Source organism: Nanorana parkeri, unplaced genomic scaffold (assembly GCF_000935625.1).
Source record: "Nanorana parkeri isolate BGI_ZX_2015 unplaced genomic scaffold, ASM93562v1 scaffold121, whole genome shotgun sequence".
NCBI classification, from domain to species: Eukaryota; Metazoa; Chordata; class Amphibia; order Anura; family Dicroglossidae; genus Nanorana; species Nanorana parkeri.
The window spans coordinates 1,246,540-1,260,569 of NW_017306389.1; positions in this window are offsets into that span (position 1 = coordinate 1,246,540).

Sequence of the window (14,030 nt, forward strand, 5' to 3'; positions counted from 1 at the left end):
ATGAAATTTCAAACATTGTTTTGTTAAAAAAAAAAAAAAAGAACAGTGCGATGCGCCAGAATCGGCACACTACCTGCCATCGCACACCAGCAGCCGCGAGTTTAGTGCGAACGTGACCTTACAGTGGATACAGCTTCACGTTATTTACTAAGCGGGCTATTCACAGAGGAGCCAAAGGATCCAGCTGTAACTTCAGCTGATCCTTCGCTTCTCTTTGGCCGCTGGAGCCCTTTGGTTAGTCGAACCGAAGGGCTGCTGTACGGTCTATTCACTATAGCCCGTACAGCAGCCAAAGGCGGCCAAGCGGCTCACCCGAGCCGAAGGCATATGCTTCGGCTCGACTGAGCCGAAGTGACAGCCGAAGCGGGGCGAACGGCCTGCCAAAGAACAGCCATAAGCCCTGCAATTATTATTATTTTTGAAATCTTTATTTATTTTTTAATTTTACAATTTATTTACATTTAAAAAATATTTTTTTTTACTATTTTCACTGATTTGCTATTCTGCTCAGTACCTCAGAGGTACCGAGCAGAATAGCCGAGCCGAATGCCGCTTGGCGGCATCCGGCGGTCCACCCAGTGCCTTTTGGCCCCTATGGGAATAGGGGAGAACAGCAGCGAGTGAGCTTCGGCTCAGCCGATTCAGATGTTGGATCGGCTGAGGCGAAGTCCATCTGCACTTCGGCTCAGCCGATGTACAGCTGATTTCAGCCGTACAAGCCAGAATTGAATAGCCGAACGTAGTTCGGCTCACTTCACTTCGGCTGGGTTATTCACTCGGGTGCCTTCGGCAGCTTTGTGAATAACCCCCTAAGCTATGTTAGGCAACCGCGACAGTCCAGCTGTGGTAGAAACTACAAATCCCTTCATGCCTCTGGGAATCATGCCTGTGGCTGTCAGAGTCTTGCAATGCCTGATGAGGTTTTAGTTGGTTGGGGGCTTGCGGTGCTGCGATTTGCTGTTACATATACTGTTACACTGGATTTGCTGTGAATTTCAATAAAGTCTGAAGTATTGGAAATCTCTGGATAGTGCGGTCTGTTCGTATACTATTAAATGCCTCATGGGACTTGTAGTTTCACAACAGCCCCAGGGTTGCCTACCCCTGCTGTAGAGAGACAAGGACTGAGTCTCAGCGATCTTTACATATCAGATCTGTAGAATCCCCTTTACAAAAACCCGAGCTGCATTTTAGCTGAAACTGTATACGTAATATTTAAAAGAAATGAAACCGCTGCTCCCTTGCTGACACAACTTAGTGACACATTGTGGGCTACGCCGACAAATGAACAGAAACTACTACCCTGCTGACTACTGCACCCTGTGTGAGAGCTGAATTATTTTAGGAGGATGGCCCTTATATTCCCTGCAGTTGCTGTCACGGTGTGGCGCCCCTCCTTCCTCTGAGACGTTGCCAGTGGCACAGTCACCGTTCCCATCACCTCTCACAATGTCGTCACATAAAAGGGGTGTTTTTCTGCGTAAAACAAACTGAGGAAGTCAGAGAACTGCTACTCCCTGTCGTGTCTCCGGGAACTGGGAGGAACGCTGACTGCATGCTGAGGTAATAGGCTAAAACAGAAAGTGCGGCTGGAGGCCGTCCCAGACCGAGCGTGAGCTCAGCGCGACAGTAAATGACAAGCTCTCCGTTTCCGAGGAAGGCACGGCACCCAGTAAAGGGGAATCCCACAGCTGTCTGCTAACACACGACACATGAAAACTTCTAAATGAAGCAAGAAAGTACCCAGGATGTACTTTCCGTTCCCATGACAGGACAGAAATACGAAAGAGGGTTAAAAACAAAAATATATTTATAAAACAAGCTCAAAACATTCTGAAAATGGTAGTCGCCTGGCTGTCATGCTGCCCCCCTGGCTTCAGTTCTACAGGGTCATTTCATTTTGTTTTGTTTTGTTTTAACTATAGCAACATGGTCACTTTTTAAAAAAATGCACACGTAGCCTGGCAACCTAAAATATATTGGGGGGAATTTATCAAAACTGAAGCAGACAGTATCTGGAGCAGTTGCCTGTAGTAACCAATCAACTTCTTTCTTCAGTTTGTTCAGTTAAGCTTTAAAAATGAACGGGAGAAGCTGATTGGTTACTACGGGCAACTGATCCAGATTCTGCTTGCTCCAGTTTTGATTGATACATTCTTCTCAAATGGCTTTTTTGAATATTACAGCAGTTGGCAACTCTGGCCCTCCAGCAGTGCTTTAACTACAAATCCCAACATGCCTCTGGGAGTCATGCCTGTAATTGTCAGTTTTGTAAAGCCTCATGGGACTTGTGGTTCCACAACAGCTGAAGGGTTGCAAATAGTTCTTCATCATTCATGGATATAGTGGAAATAGTTCCAGGGGCATACTAGAAGTAAAAATACTTAAAGTGAAATTAAAGTCACAATCCCCTCCCCCCCCCCCCATCGCGTTTTAGGGATTACCCCCCCCCCCCCCCCATGCTGCTTTAAGGACTTACCTTAAATGATGCCTCATGATCCGATCATCTTCTTCCTTCCACTTGTTTTCAACAATCCCTCCTATGCTGGTGCCGGTCTCTGATCCAGCGCAGACTGCTCATGTCCCACGGTGTCTGTCTGACATGTACGCTCAGTGCTGCGTGCGTTGACTCTCACTGAGTCTTTCCTCTTCTCCCCGCCGGGGATCTCCACTGCACATTCACCCGCCCCATCATCTGCACGGCCATTCGAGCAGCTACAGATCTACAGCCGGGAGCGAGCGGCGGAGACAGAGGTAAGTTTTTACCTGTTTGGTAACTTTTTAAAATGTTTTTGCATATGCTTGCTACTGCTTGCTAGCAATACACAGGGATCCCAACCTGAAATAAGTCATTTCAGGGAGGTGCTCTTCTCATATCAGGGAGGTGCCCCTGTCAACCCCCCCTATCCCCTCTCCGCGCGGGTGGCGCAACAACAAGGAATAGAGCACCCCCCCTGAAATGATGGCAGATAGCAAAGAATAAATGCTTCCTTTGCAATCTGCTGTTGTTTTTAGTGTTCTGATAGCTGCTGCCGTCAAAATAAAAAAATGGCATAGGAATGCATAGCTAGATTGCTATTGGCTATTTCACTTTGCAATAGCCAATCGCAGAGTAGATATTGCACCCGCTCACTGCTGCTTTCAATCAGCAGAGGTGGACTTGATGGAGAACTTCAGGTCCACCTCTGCTGATTGAAAGCAGCAGTGAGCGGGTGCAATATCTACTCTGCGATTGGCTATTGCAAAGTGAAATAGCCAATAGCTATCTAGCTATGCATTCCTATGCCATTTTTTTTTCTTCTGACTGACGGCGGCCCCAATGTCAGAAAAAACCCCAAAACAGACAGCAGGGAAAGGTTTACTCTGCTAGATCGAGCAGAGTAAACCTTTCCGGTAGGGATGTCCCGATTCCACTTTGGCCGCGCTGGACGTCGGCGTCACTGAGCGGCGAAGCGACGCGTCACTGCTGTGGGCGGAGCTCCAGGTGGAATCCTCTGGGCAGTCTCCAGCCACCTACATTAGGACCCCAGCTGGAGCTCCACCCACAGCAGTGACGCGACGCTCCTCCGCACAGCCACCACAGAAGGTAAAGTTTAAAAAAAAAACATAGCGCAAGCTTCGGCGCTTTGTACCGGGGCATTTTGACAAGTACAAGTACTTGTCAAAATGCCCTGTATCGGGCCAGATTCCGATGCTAGCATCGGTATCGGGACATCCCTACTTTCCGGGAGAAAATGTTTCTCTCCCGGGAGCTGCTATCTTATGGCTGGAGACTCCTGGAACATCCGGGAGAGTTGAGATGTCTGAATACATAAAGTATATGTTAAAAAAGAATGTGACTTTCATACTACTGGAGGCTTCTCGATCACTGTTATTGGCTCTCACAGCAATCACATGATCAGAAACATGCCAGGGAAAACTGGAAGACTGTGCACAAAAACATGCCACATATATGCAGTGCCATGGAGGAAAGCAGGAAGGACGGAAGGTGTTCAACTCCAGCGAAAACATTTTGTTTACTTTTGGACTGAGCCAGGAAAAGTTTGAATATCTTTTTAAGTTTTTATTGCTGTGTTTGTCCCTCTGAGGGTGATTTCCCCACTGCTTCTTGTCAGGGAATCAGAACAGGAAGTAAAAGAATATTTCTCCATTGACTTCCTGTACCAGTGACAATGTCACCATTTCTTATGGACAGGGGTTACAGGAACAGGAATTTTAACGCTTTTAAACTTTCCCCCAAAAAAAGAACATTGGCTGGAGTTAGGCTTTGAGCAGAGATATATTGATCACCTGACCACAAACATAAGGTGACATTCAGGTGCCTGGACAGGTTAGAAAACTGTGTAGCTATTTTCCCTGCTAGGCCATATGAAACATTTCATCCGTGCCTTCCCCAACCTCTTCTATCACCTATAGTTGGCCAAATATTCATAAATCTAACGTATTCCTCCATACACGCAGGTGTGCGCAATTCCGGCCCTCGGGCTGTGGTGAAACTACAAATCTCATCATGCGTCTGTCTCTGGGAGTCATGTCTGTGGCTTTGAGAGTTTTGCAATGCCTCATGGGATTTGCAGTTCCACAACAGCTGGAGGGCCAGAATTGCTCACCCCTGCACTAAACAGCGTGGATGCACAAATCTCCCCTGCTGGCTATTGTATTCAACACGCAGCCAATGTTTGGCAAAAAGATATGGCGAGTTTCTTGGAACATGCTTGTACGCCTGTATACATTGATGCCAGTGGTAAAGCTGGCCATACACAATACACATTTCACTCGTTTAGCCCCATGGGATGGAGGAATCCCTGTATTCGGCAGCCGCTGCTCCAGCTGCCCGGCGGCTAATGAGCACCCGACCAGAGCCTGCATCTGAATGTCTGAATGGACCCAGGCGCTGTTCAGCCGAGAATTTTGTTGAGCTGGGGTGGGGGGTTGCTGGTTTGTGCTGACAGGGCAACACACAGCTCAAGCAGGAATCGGCTGAAATTGGAGCCATGTAGAAAACCTCTCCAATGCCTACAAATGGCTGAAAGCATAAGCCTGGACGTTTGGTTTAGTTACACAACTACTACTAATACAATCAGGAGGATTGGCGGAAGAAGGCCGGAATTATCACTTTGCAAAGTAAACGTTTACTTACCCTAATCAATGAGTAAAATTGCGTTTCCTTCAATTATCTAAACACGCAGACATAATTCCTGTGTTCTAATTCCCCTCGCACAAGATTGGCTTTGTGAAGTAAACAAAGCTTTATCATAGGGCTCATTCCTACATACGTAAATACAGGCGTATGGGCCTACAATACGCCCGGGAGCCCCAGCTGTTCCATATTTGTGTCCATATGGTTGTATAGACACAGTATGCTGTGAGCAGGTGTGCACGGCCTTTATATGCGCACGTGTATGGGTGCTCCTGAAGGTGGAAATGTCATGTTCGGGAACTTATGGCTATACAGGTGCATGTGCAATCACTGGTACTCGTGTTTTGTACTTGTGTTGTGTACTTGTGTACACCCAATTACAGTGTGTTGTGTCCATACAATCCTATGAAAATATAGTATGTCACCAGTACACCAAAGTAATGTATCCAAAAATCATCTTCGTGTACTGTATGTACAGGTGAAACTCAAATAATTCGAATATCGTGCAAAAGTAATTGCAGTAAGTGCTGCAAAAGGGGCCCAAACCAAGTACTGAGTACATATGCATGCTTGTACTTTTCAGAGGTCCGATATTGTTCTATGTACAATCCTTGTTTTATTGATTGCATGTAATAATCTACTTTTTTGAGGTTGTGGATTTGGGGTTCTTGGGGTTTTCATGAGCTGTAAGCCATAATCATCACAATTATGACAAATCACGGCTTGAATTACCTTGCTTTGCATGTAATGAGTCTATCTCATATATTAGTTTCACCTTTTAAGTTGCATTAGTGAAATAAATGAACTTTGCACGATATTCTAATTATTCGAGTTTCACCTGTACATCATGTCATAAGAAAGGCAACGTGTCGGGGCCACTCACGGTTCCTTCATAAGACTCTAAGTGGCCCTGAAACGTTGCCTTTCTTATGATGTACATATGTCAATAAAGACAGTTTTTGGATACATTTCTTCAGCGTTCTAATGACATAGTGAGGGGAATTTATCAAAACTGGAGCAGACAGAATCTGGAGCAGTTGCCCATAGTAACCAATCAGCTTCTCTCTTTCATTTTCAAAGCTTAAAAGAAAACTAGAGGGTAACCTTTTTTTGGCCATAGTTCTCTTTAGAGTCACAGGAGGACATATACTAATGTCCTCCTGTGACCCAAAACTCAGCATATAGCTGGCTATTGCCCACTATTTGCTGACAGCGCAGAGTCGTGCTGCGGCCGGAAAAGATCCTGACAATATTGTCGGGGTCCACCCCGCTGCCTGATTGACAGCTGTGCCCGCCCCTTCCCCTGTCCATCCCTCCAGTTAGTGCTGGAGAAACGGAGAGGGGAGAATCCCTGCAGGAGCGGTGACTGACAGTGGCCGCTTTCTGCCGGGAGATTGGGAACTGAGCGATCAACAGTATGTGATCACTCATTTCTCGATCAATAAAGCCGATGTGTGACAACTTCAGTGTCACGCGTTGGCTCTAATGATGGGGATGAGTGTTTTTCTCTCTCCCCATACTTTTCATTTAACTGAACAAGCTAAAGAGAGAAGCTAATTGGTCGCCATTGGCAACTGATCCAGATCCCGTCTCCTCCAGTTTTGATAAATTCGCCATGACTGTTTTTCCTGGATTCAAGCAGTTCCAGCCGCAGTCACTTCAGCACCCATCTTCAAGGAGCATGCTAGAATATACTGTACTGTCCTATGGACACAAATATGCAATGGCCGTGAACATTCTCTACTGCTTTAGTGAAGTACATCATGTCCACTACGTTCCATTCTACGTTTCATATTTGTGACATTTGTTAACAACCCTGAATATATGAACCACATAATAATCTGCGTGATAACATAAAGAGATAAAAAAAACAATTGTTTGTAGTTTGTTCAAATTGCAGAAGAGGCTGAAACAGCTTACAAAGTCATTTCAGAGAGGACAGCCCATCCAGTGAGTCACAAGTCAGAGTCTAGGTGCTTCCCGTGCTGCAAGTAATAGATAAAGTGAGAAGTGTGCAGAAAAGGGAAGCTGTTCTGCTAATCATCGTTGTATTTCTCTTTCTTCAAGGGCTTGTTAATACTAGCACTGCATGGAGTTAAGTTTCCAGCAGCTGGAACACTACCTGCTTGTTTTAGGTACATGCAAACCCACCAAAATCTCATCTAAGCTTTAACAAGTCAATGTTATTTCAAAGTCATTTTTTATTTGAAGCTTTCATTAAAATAGTACTTTGTAACCCCGCCTTGAAGGTCCTTGTTCAGGTATTTCTTGGAATAGGAAAGCTACAGAAAGTGACAACACTGCCTCTGTTTCCCAACTGTGCTCCTGCGTTGTCACGTGGACTTCAACTTGCTATTAAAACAGGCCTGGTTGTCACCATCAGGAAACCCTCTTTAAGAAATTCTGCATCCATCACTGGAGTGCATGCATGTAGGCAGGAAATGGTGCAAAGAGCCTGCAAGAGAACAGTTGCGCTGAGATGCAATAAAGCATAAAAAACCAATAAATCAAGTTTGTTTTTTCTATATAAAAGAAAAGGAAGTTGACTATTCTACATGTTGCTTTAGCAAATTAAGGCATCATTAACATGGACATGCGCAGCCATATGGCAACCTGCGACCAGAAGGGAGAACCGCATACAGCTACCTATTGAAATCAATGACAGGACACGGCTGCACATGGCTGGCCCGCACTTGCACGCAGACTGTCTGCATCCAAGGGAGCCCATCCGTACCTGCATGGATGTGCAAGTTCAGGTCGGCATATTCAGGTGAGTCTAACAGACGGCTGCCTGCAGCTACTTGCACCAGCTTTTCCACCCCGATGCAGGTTCCCGCACGGACGTTCACACTGTACAGCTGTGCACGTTCGTGTGAATGAGCCCTAAATGTCATTTAATTATTATCCACATCTTCTTTATTACCCTCCGAGTGTTGTAGACAACAATGTGAGTGTATGTAACATGAGTACAAGGCTCGCCTAGTTAACATTAAAGAGTGAACTGAGCCAGGAGAGTAAACAGAAGGTTCTAGCCCCAGCCACCTGCAATGGCAATTACAAGGGAATCTTTCTCTTTATGACGGCTTTTTCCTTAACCAGTTACAGATGTCAGGGTACCTCATATGTTCTATTGCGCTGCCCCACCAGTCACAGGCCCACTGTTGTAAATGCCAGACCTGCTGTCATTTTTGACAGCTGATGTCCCAATCTGTGTAGCTGCAGTGCTTTCAGCACTTAAAATGTAAGTACACCCTATCAATGAATTCATCTTATTTTCTTCCCTTTTGTCTGTCACAGACATCTCGACTCTCCCGAATGTTCCAGGAGTCTCCCGCTATAAGGCTACCGGACACTTTTTTTGACATCGGGGGCCGCCGGCTGCCGTCAGTAAGAAAAAAAAAACCAGCATAGGAATGAATGGCTAGATTGCTATTGGCTATTTCAATTTGCAGTAGCCAATAGCAGGCTAGCTATTGCACCTGCCCACTGCTGCTGTCAGTAAGCAGAGGTGGACCTGAAGTTCTCCACCCGGTCCTCCTCTGCTTACTGACAGCAGCAGAGGGTGGGTGTGATAGCCAGCTTGCTATTGGCTATTGCAAATTGAAAAAGCCAATAGCAATCTAGCCATTCATTCCTATCCTGTTTTTTTTTTCTTTTATTCTGATGGCAGCAGCTGTCAGAATGTTGAGAAAACAGCAGATGGCATAGGGAAGCAATAGCTTCTTTGCTATCTGCCTTCATTTCAGGGAGGTGCTCTCTTCCTTGTTGTTATACCCCCCAGATTCTTGGTCCCGTAGACTTCAATGGAAATGCTCAAAAATGCACGTTTGCTGCGTTGTTGCACATTTTTACGCGTGTTTGCCCATTCACATCAATGTGTCACAATCTGCTCACAAAAACGATTTGAAAAAAACATGTGACACAAAGCACGCTGAAAACCTGCATATTTGATCTCGCTCAGGTGTGAATGAGGGCTCTCACTGTATGGTCCCAGGTCATGGGCCCTAAAATGCTACATTGTCCTCAGTCATACCTCTCAGGTCAACCTAATTACAATGTAACCTTTTTTTCACAGAACTCAACAGCAGCTAACCCAAAGTAAAAAATAAAATGTTTAATCTTTCCTGTTTACACCGTGGACCTGTTGTTATCCTCTAAATAGTGTAAATGAGATGCTTCCTCTCCCTTCTGTTTAGCTATCTTCTCTGAAATAATGTTAATATGTTTGTGCAAAAATGAAAAAGAAAAGGGGCTTCACTTGTAAGTATCTTTGCCACGCTTTGAACCAGGAACATGATTTTAATGTCCAGGTGATTGGTGCAGATCGCAAAATAAAATTAGTGCTTTTCATCAATTGTTTTAAAACTGGCCATACACCTAGAGATTATCTGCAGATTTTCTATGGTCAGATGCAAAAAGTGCAACAGATTCCTCCATCTACGCTAAACTGTGTGGATGGAAGAATCTCCCACTGGGCCAAACTTCAATATTTTGCATATCGGCCCCACTGGCTCTCAAAATACCTGAACAATGCTGGCATCCAATCAGATTGTTCAGGTATTTTGAGAGCCAGTGGGGCCGACTAGTTAAGGTGCCCATACACCTGCCGATTATTGTACGATAATCGCGGGAAATCCCGCGATTGTACGATAATCGGCAGGTGTATGGAAGGCGTGCGACCGTTTCCACTGTACGGTCACCCATCTTATGTCTTACGAGCAGGCTCGAAAACCCACAGAGAATCGTACGATTGTCGGTGGTAGAGTAATGCCAGAAACAGTACATGTAGGAAGACCGTTAGGGAGTGGGTGAAAAGGGATGGCGGCAGTGTAGGGGAACTTGTGCCAGGAAAAGGGCAAAGGACCTCAGAGGTGGTATATCTGAAGGAAGACGTAGCGATAGTGTGGAAGATGCATGGGGAACTGGATGGGGGGCCAGGAACAGATAGGATAACTGATAGGGAGGGGGCATGGAAACTAAATGGAGGAGGCATCAGGAACTTGGAGAGATGCCAAAAAGAAAGTAAGGGGAAGGGGGGGAGGGAATCTAGAATTGAGGGCAGCTGAGGTCTCATCAAGGAGTCTATAAAAGTGACAGCAAGCCAGTGAAAGATTCAACTCACCAGTGTGTATGCATCATATACAGTCATGGCTAAAAATATTGGCACCCCTGCATTTCTGTCAGATAGTGCACCAAAATTGCAAAATTGTAATTGCAAAATTGTTGCAATTACAAATGTTTGGGCATTCTCATGTTTATTTCTTTTGTCTGTATTGGTATGACACAAAAAAGTTGAAACAGAAAAAGCCAAACTTGACACATTCCACGCAAAACTCCCAAAAATGGACTAGACAAAATTATTGGCACCTTCTCCAAATTGCAAGAAATAATTGCATCCCTAGTTTGTGATTCTCCTATCATTTGTAATTAAACTCACCTGTATCAAATAACAGGTGCTGACAATATAGAAATCACACCGACAACCAGCTAAAATGGTGAAAAATGTACTCAACCTTTCTGTTGCGTGTCTCTGTGTGTCACACGGATCATGGAGAAGAGAAAGAGCAGCAACGAATTGTCTGAGGATTTGAGAACAAAAATTGTGGAAAAGCATGGACAATCTCAAGGTTACAAGTCCATCTCCAGATATCTTAATGTTCCTGTGTCCACTGTGCGCAACATTGTCAAGAAGTTTACAGCCTACTGCACTGTAGCTAATCTCCCTGGACGTGGACGAAAGAGAACAATTGATCAAAGATTGCAACAAATGGTTCAAATGGTGGATAAAGACCCTCCATCATCTTCCAGACAAATTTAAGCTGACCTTCAGGCACAGGGTACAGCTGTTTCAACTCGCACTATACATCACCATCTGAATGAAAAGGAACGCTATGGTGGGAGACCCAGGAGGACCCCACTGCTGACAAATCCTTTTGGGAGAATGTGCTGTGGACAGACAAAACAAAATGACAGATTTTTGGTAAAGTCCATCATTCTACTGTTTTCAGAAAAAGAAATGAGGCATTTAAAGAAAAAAATACAGTCCCTAGAGTCAAACATGGTGGAGTTTCACTGATGTTTTGGGGTTGATTTGCTGCTTCAGGCACTGGATGTCTTGACTGTGTGCAGGGCATTATAAAATCTGAAGACTACCAAAGAATTCTGTGGTGCAATGTAGGCACAGTATCAGAAAGTTGGGTCTCCGTCAGAGGTCATGGGTCTTACAGCAGGACAATGACCGAAAGCACGCGTCAAAAAGCACCCAGAAATGGTTTCAAAGTGCTGGAGAGTACTAGACTGGCCAGCAATGAGTCCAGATCTGAATCCCATGGAGCACCTGTGGAGAAATCTCAAAACAGCAGTTGGGAAAAGGAACCCTTCCAATCTGAAAGATCTGGAGCAGTTGGCGAAAGAAGCGTGCTCCAAAATTCCCGTAGAGAGGTGTAAGAAACTCATTGATGGTTACAGGAAGCCATTGATTTCAGTTTTTTTTCCAAGGGCTGTGCTACCAAATATTAATTGAGGGTTCCAATAATTTTGTCCAGTCCATTTTTTAAGTTTTGCGTGGAATGTGTCAGGTTTGTCTTTTTTTTTCTCAACTTTTTTGTGTCATACCAATACAAACAAAATAAATAAACATGAGAATGCCGAAACATTTGTAATTGCAGCAATTTTGCAATTACAATTTTGCATTTTGGTGCATTATCTGACAGAAATGCAGGGGTGGCAATATTTTTAGCCATGACTCTACATGTATATCAGCATTGAGTGGACTGACCCTTTGAAAGATTTGGACCATAGCAGAAATATTATTTAGCAGCAAAGAGCAAACTGACCTCACGCAAAACACACAAAAATAACTCCAAAATAAAAACAACTTCCACAATAATATTTATTATTATTATTTTAAAACTATGTTTTCCTGCAATTTGAAATCCATGGCAACTGCTTTCATTGTCACGCTCCATCACGACTCATATAACTTATAAAACTTGTTACATGAACAAAACATAAAATGACTATCGAAAGGACATTTCTGGGTAAAATCCTTTTACAGAAAATATGACTCAGATGTTTCTTTTTACCTTCCTTGAATCGCAGCCCTTCCTAGCTGGGAAGTTGGGCCAGCACGCGCTGTTTGGTTACTTTGCTGTTAGGAACACTCATGCTGGAGTGTATTCTGCTCTTCTTGGAGCTGAGCTTCTTCCAGATGGTGACAAGTTCAGTTTAATGCCTTGCCAGTGGCCGGTATTGGAAGCACGGTGATGAAATTCATGTGTAGGTTCTCTTTCTATATTCAGACATACAAATCTCAGAGGACAGCTGGAGATGAGAGATCTGCACAGGATCATTCATTTTCTTGGAGACTTTTATCCCTCATAAATCCCACATTTAATGCCCGGAAAGTTTGTTCCCTTTCTAGGGGGTGAAAGAGAAAGAACAAGTACATTTATAATTTTTTTTTAAAGCATGTCGGATAAAGTGGATCTCTGCCCCAAATAGTTTTTTACTTTTTTCAAACTGTGCCCAGTTAAAGCTGGCCATACATTACTCAAATTATCAGTTGAATTTCGAGATGTGGGTTGCCCTGTTGACACCATTGAACATCCAAAAACATTGACTGAAAAATCAAAGGAGCTGGGAGGGAGATTGTTAGTTGTATAGTGACTGCATTGTTCAAGTATTCAGATAGTCCACAGAGAAGATTCCTCCATCCATGCTGTTTAGCGTAGATGGGGGAATTGATTGATTTCTCTCGTTAAGCCTGTAGGGCAGAATGACAGAAGTCTAAAGGTGCCCATACACTCTACAACCCTTGCAAGACTTCTGTCTTGCGAGGGTTGTAAAGTACTTTAAAAAATGTACGATCTGCCCATCTTGGACAGGCAGATCGTACTTGCGATCATCACAAGCCCGCCCCCCTGAGGGGCGGGCTTCCGATGACTGCAATGCTGAACGGGCAGTGTGCGCGTGCGCACACCGGCCCGTTCAGCAGTTGTCTCTCGATCATGGTAAAAACCAGCCGAAAATCGCACGATTCTCGGCTGGTTTTCCAACATGCCCGATATACAAAAGTCGTGCGACCGTACTTTAGAAACGGTCGCACGCTTTCCATACACTGCACGATTCTCGTACGATCGTGGGATTTCGCGCGATTCTCGTACGAGAATCGTACAGTATATGGGCACCTTTAGGGCTTCTTCACACCGTGTCCAGACCAGAACAGTGATTGTGCGCACCTGAAATGCATCCCAATGTATTCCTATGGTATTTCTGGGCTCTGTTCATATAAGTGCAGTACATTCTGGTGCGGGGGGGAAAATGCTGCATGCACTATTTTTTCGGGTCTGTAATGCACCAAAATGCATGTAAACGCATCAAAATGCACTTGACTGCACCTGAAAGGCCATTTTAGGCTAGAAAAAACTGCACCGGAACGCAGCAAAAATGAACTGCCCTGCGTTTGCAGATCTGGTCCGGATATGGTGTGAACATAGCCTAAATGTGTATAGCTAGGTTAAGGAAGAATTCCAGGGGAAAATATTATTAACCCTTGTAGTGGGGTTACCCTCACACAGTAAGGGTTAACTGCTCGTTTTCGTCTAGGGACCGGAATAGAAACATTATATTCACATGGACACTCCCTCCAGCCTCCTTCACTGCAGCGATGGTATGTCTCTCGGCGTCCCCATGTCCAATACACAGTGTATTGGCTGTGATGACTTGAAGATCCTTAGACTGCTGCAGCGGAGGGTGAGAGGCGCTGAAAGAAGCAGTCTAACAGCAAGCCGGCCCGAAGATCAGGTGAATATAACATTGTTTTATTTTCAGCCCGAGACCAAAACGAGCAATTAACCCTTGCAGTGTGGGGGTAGCCCCACTGCAAGGG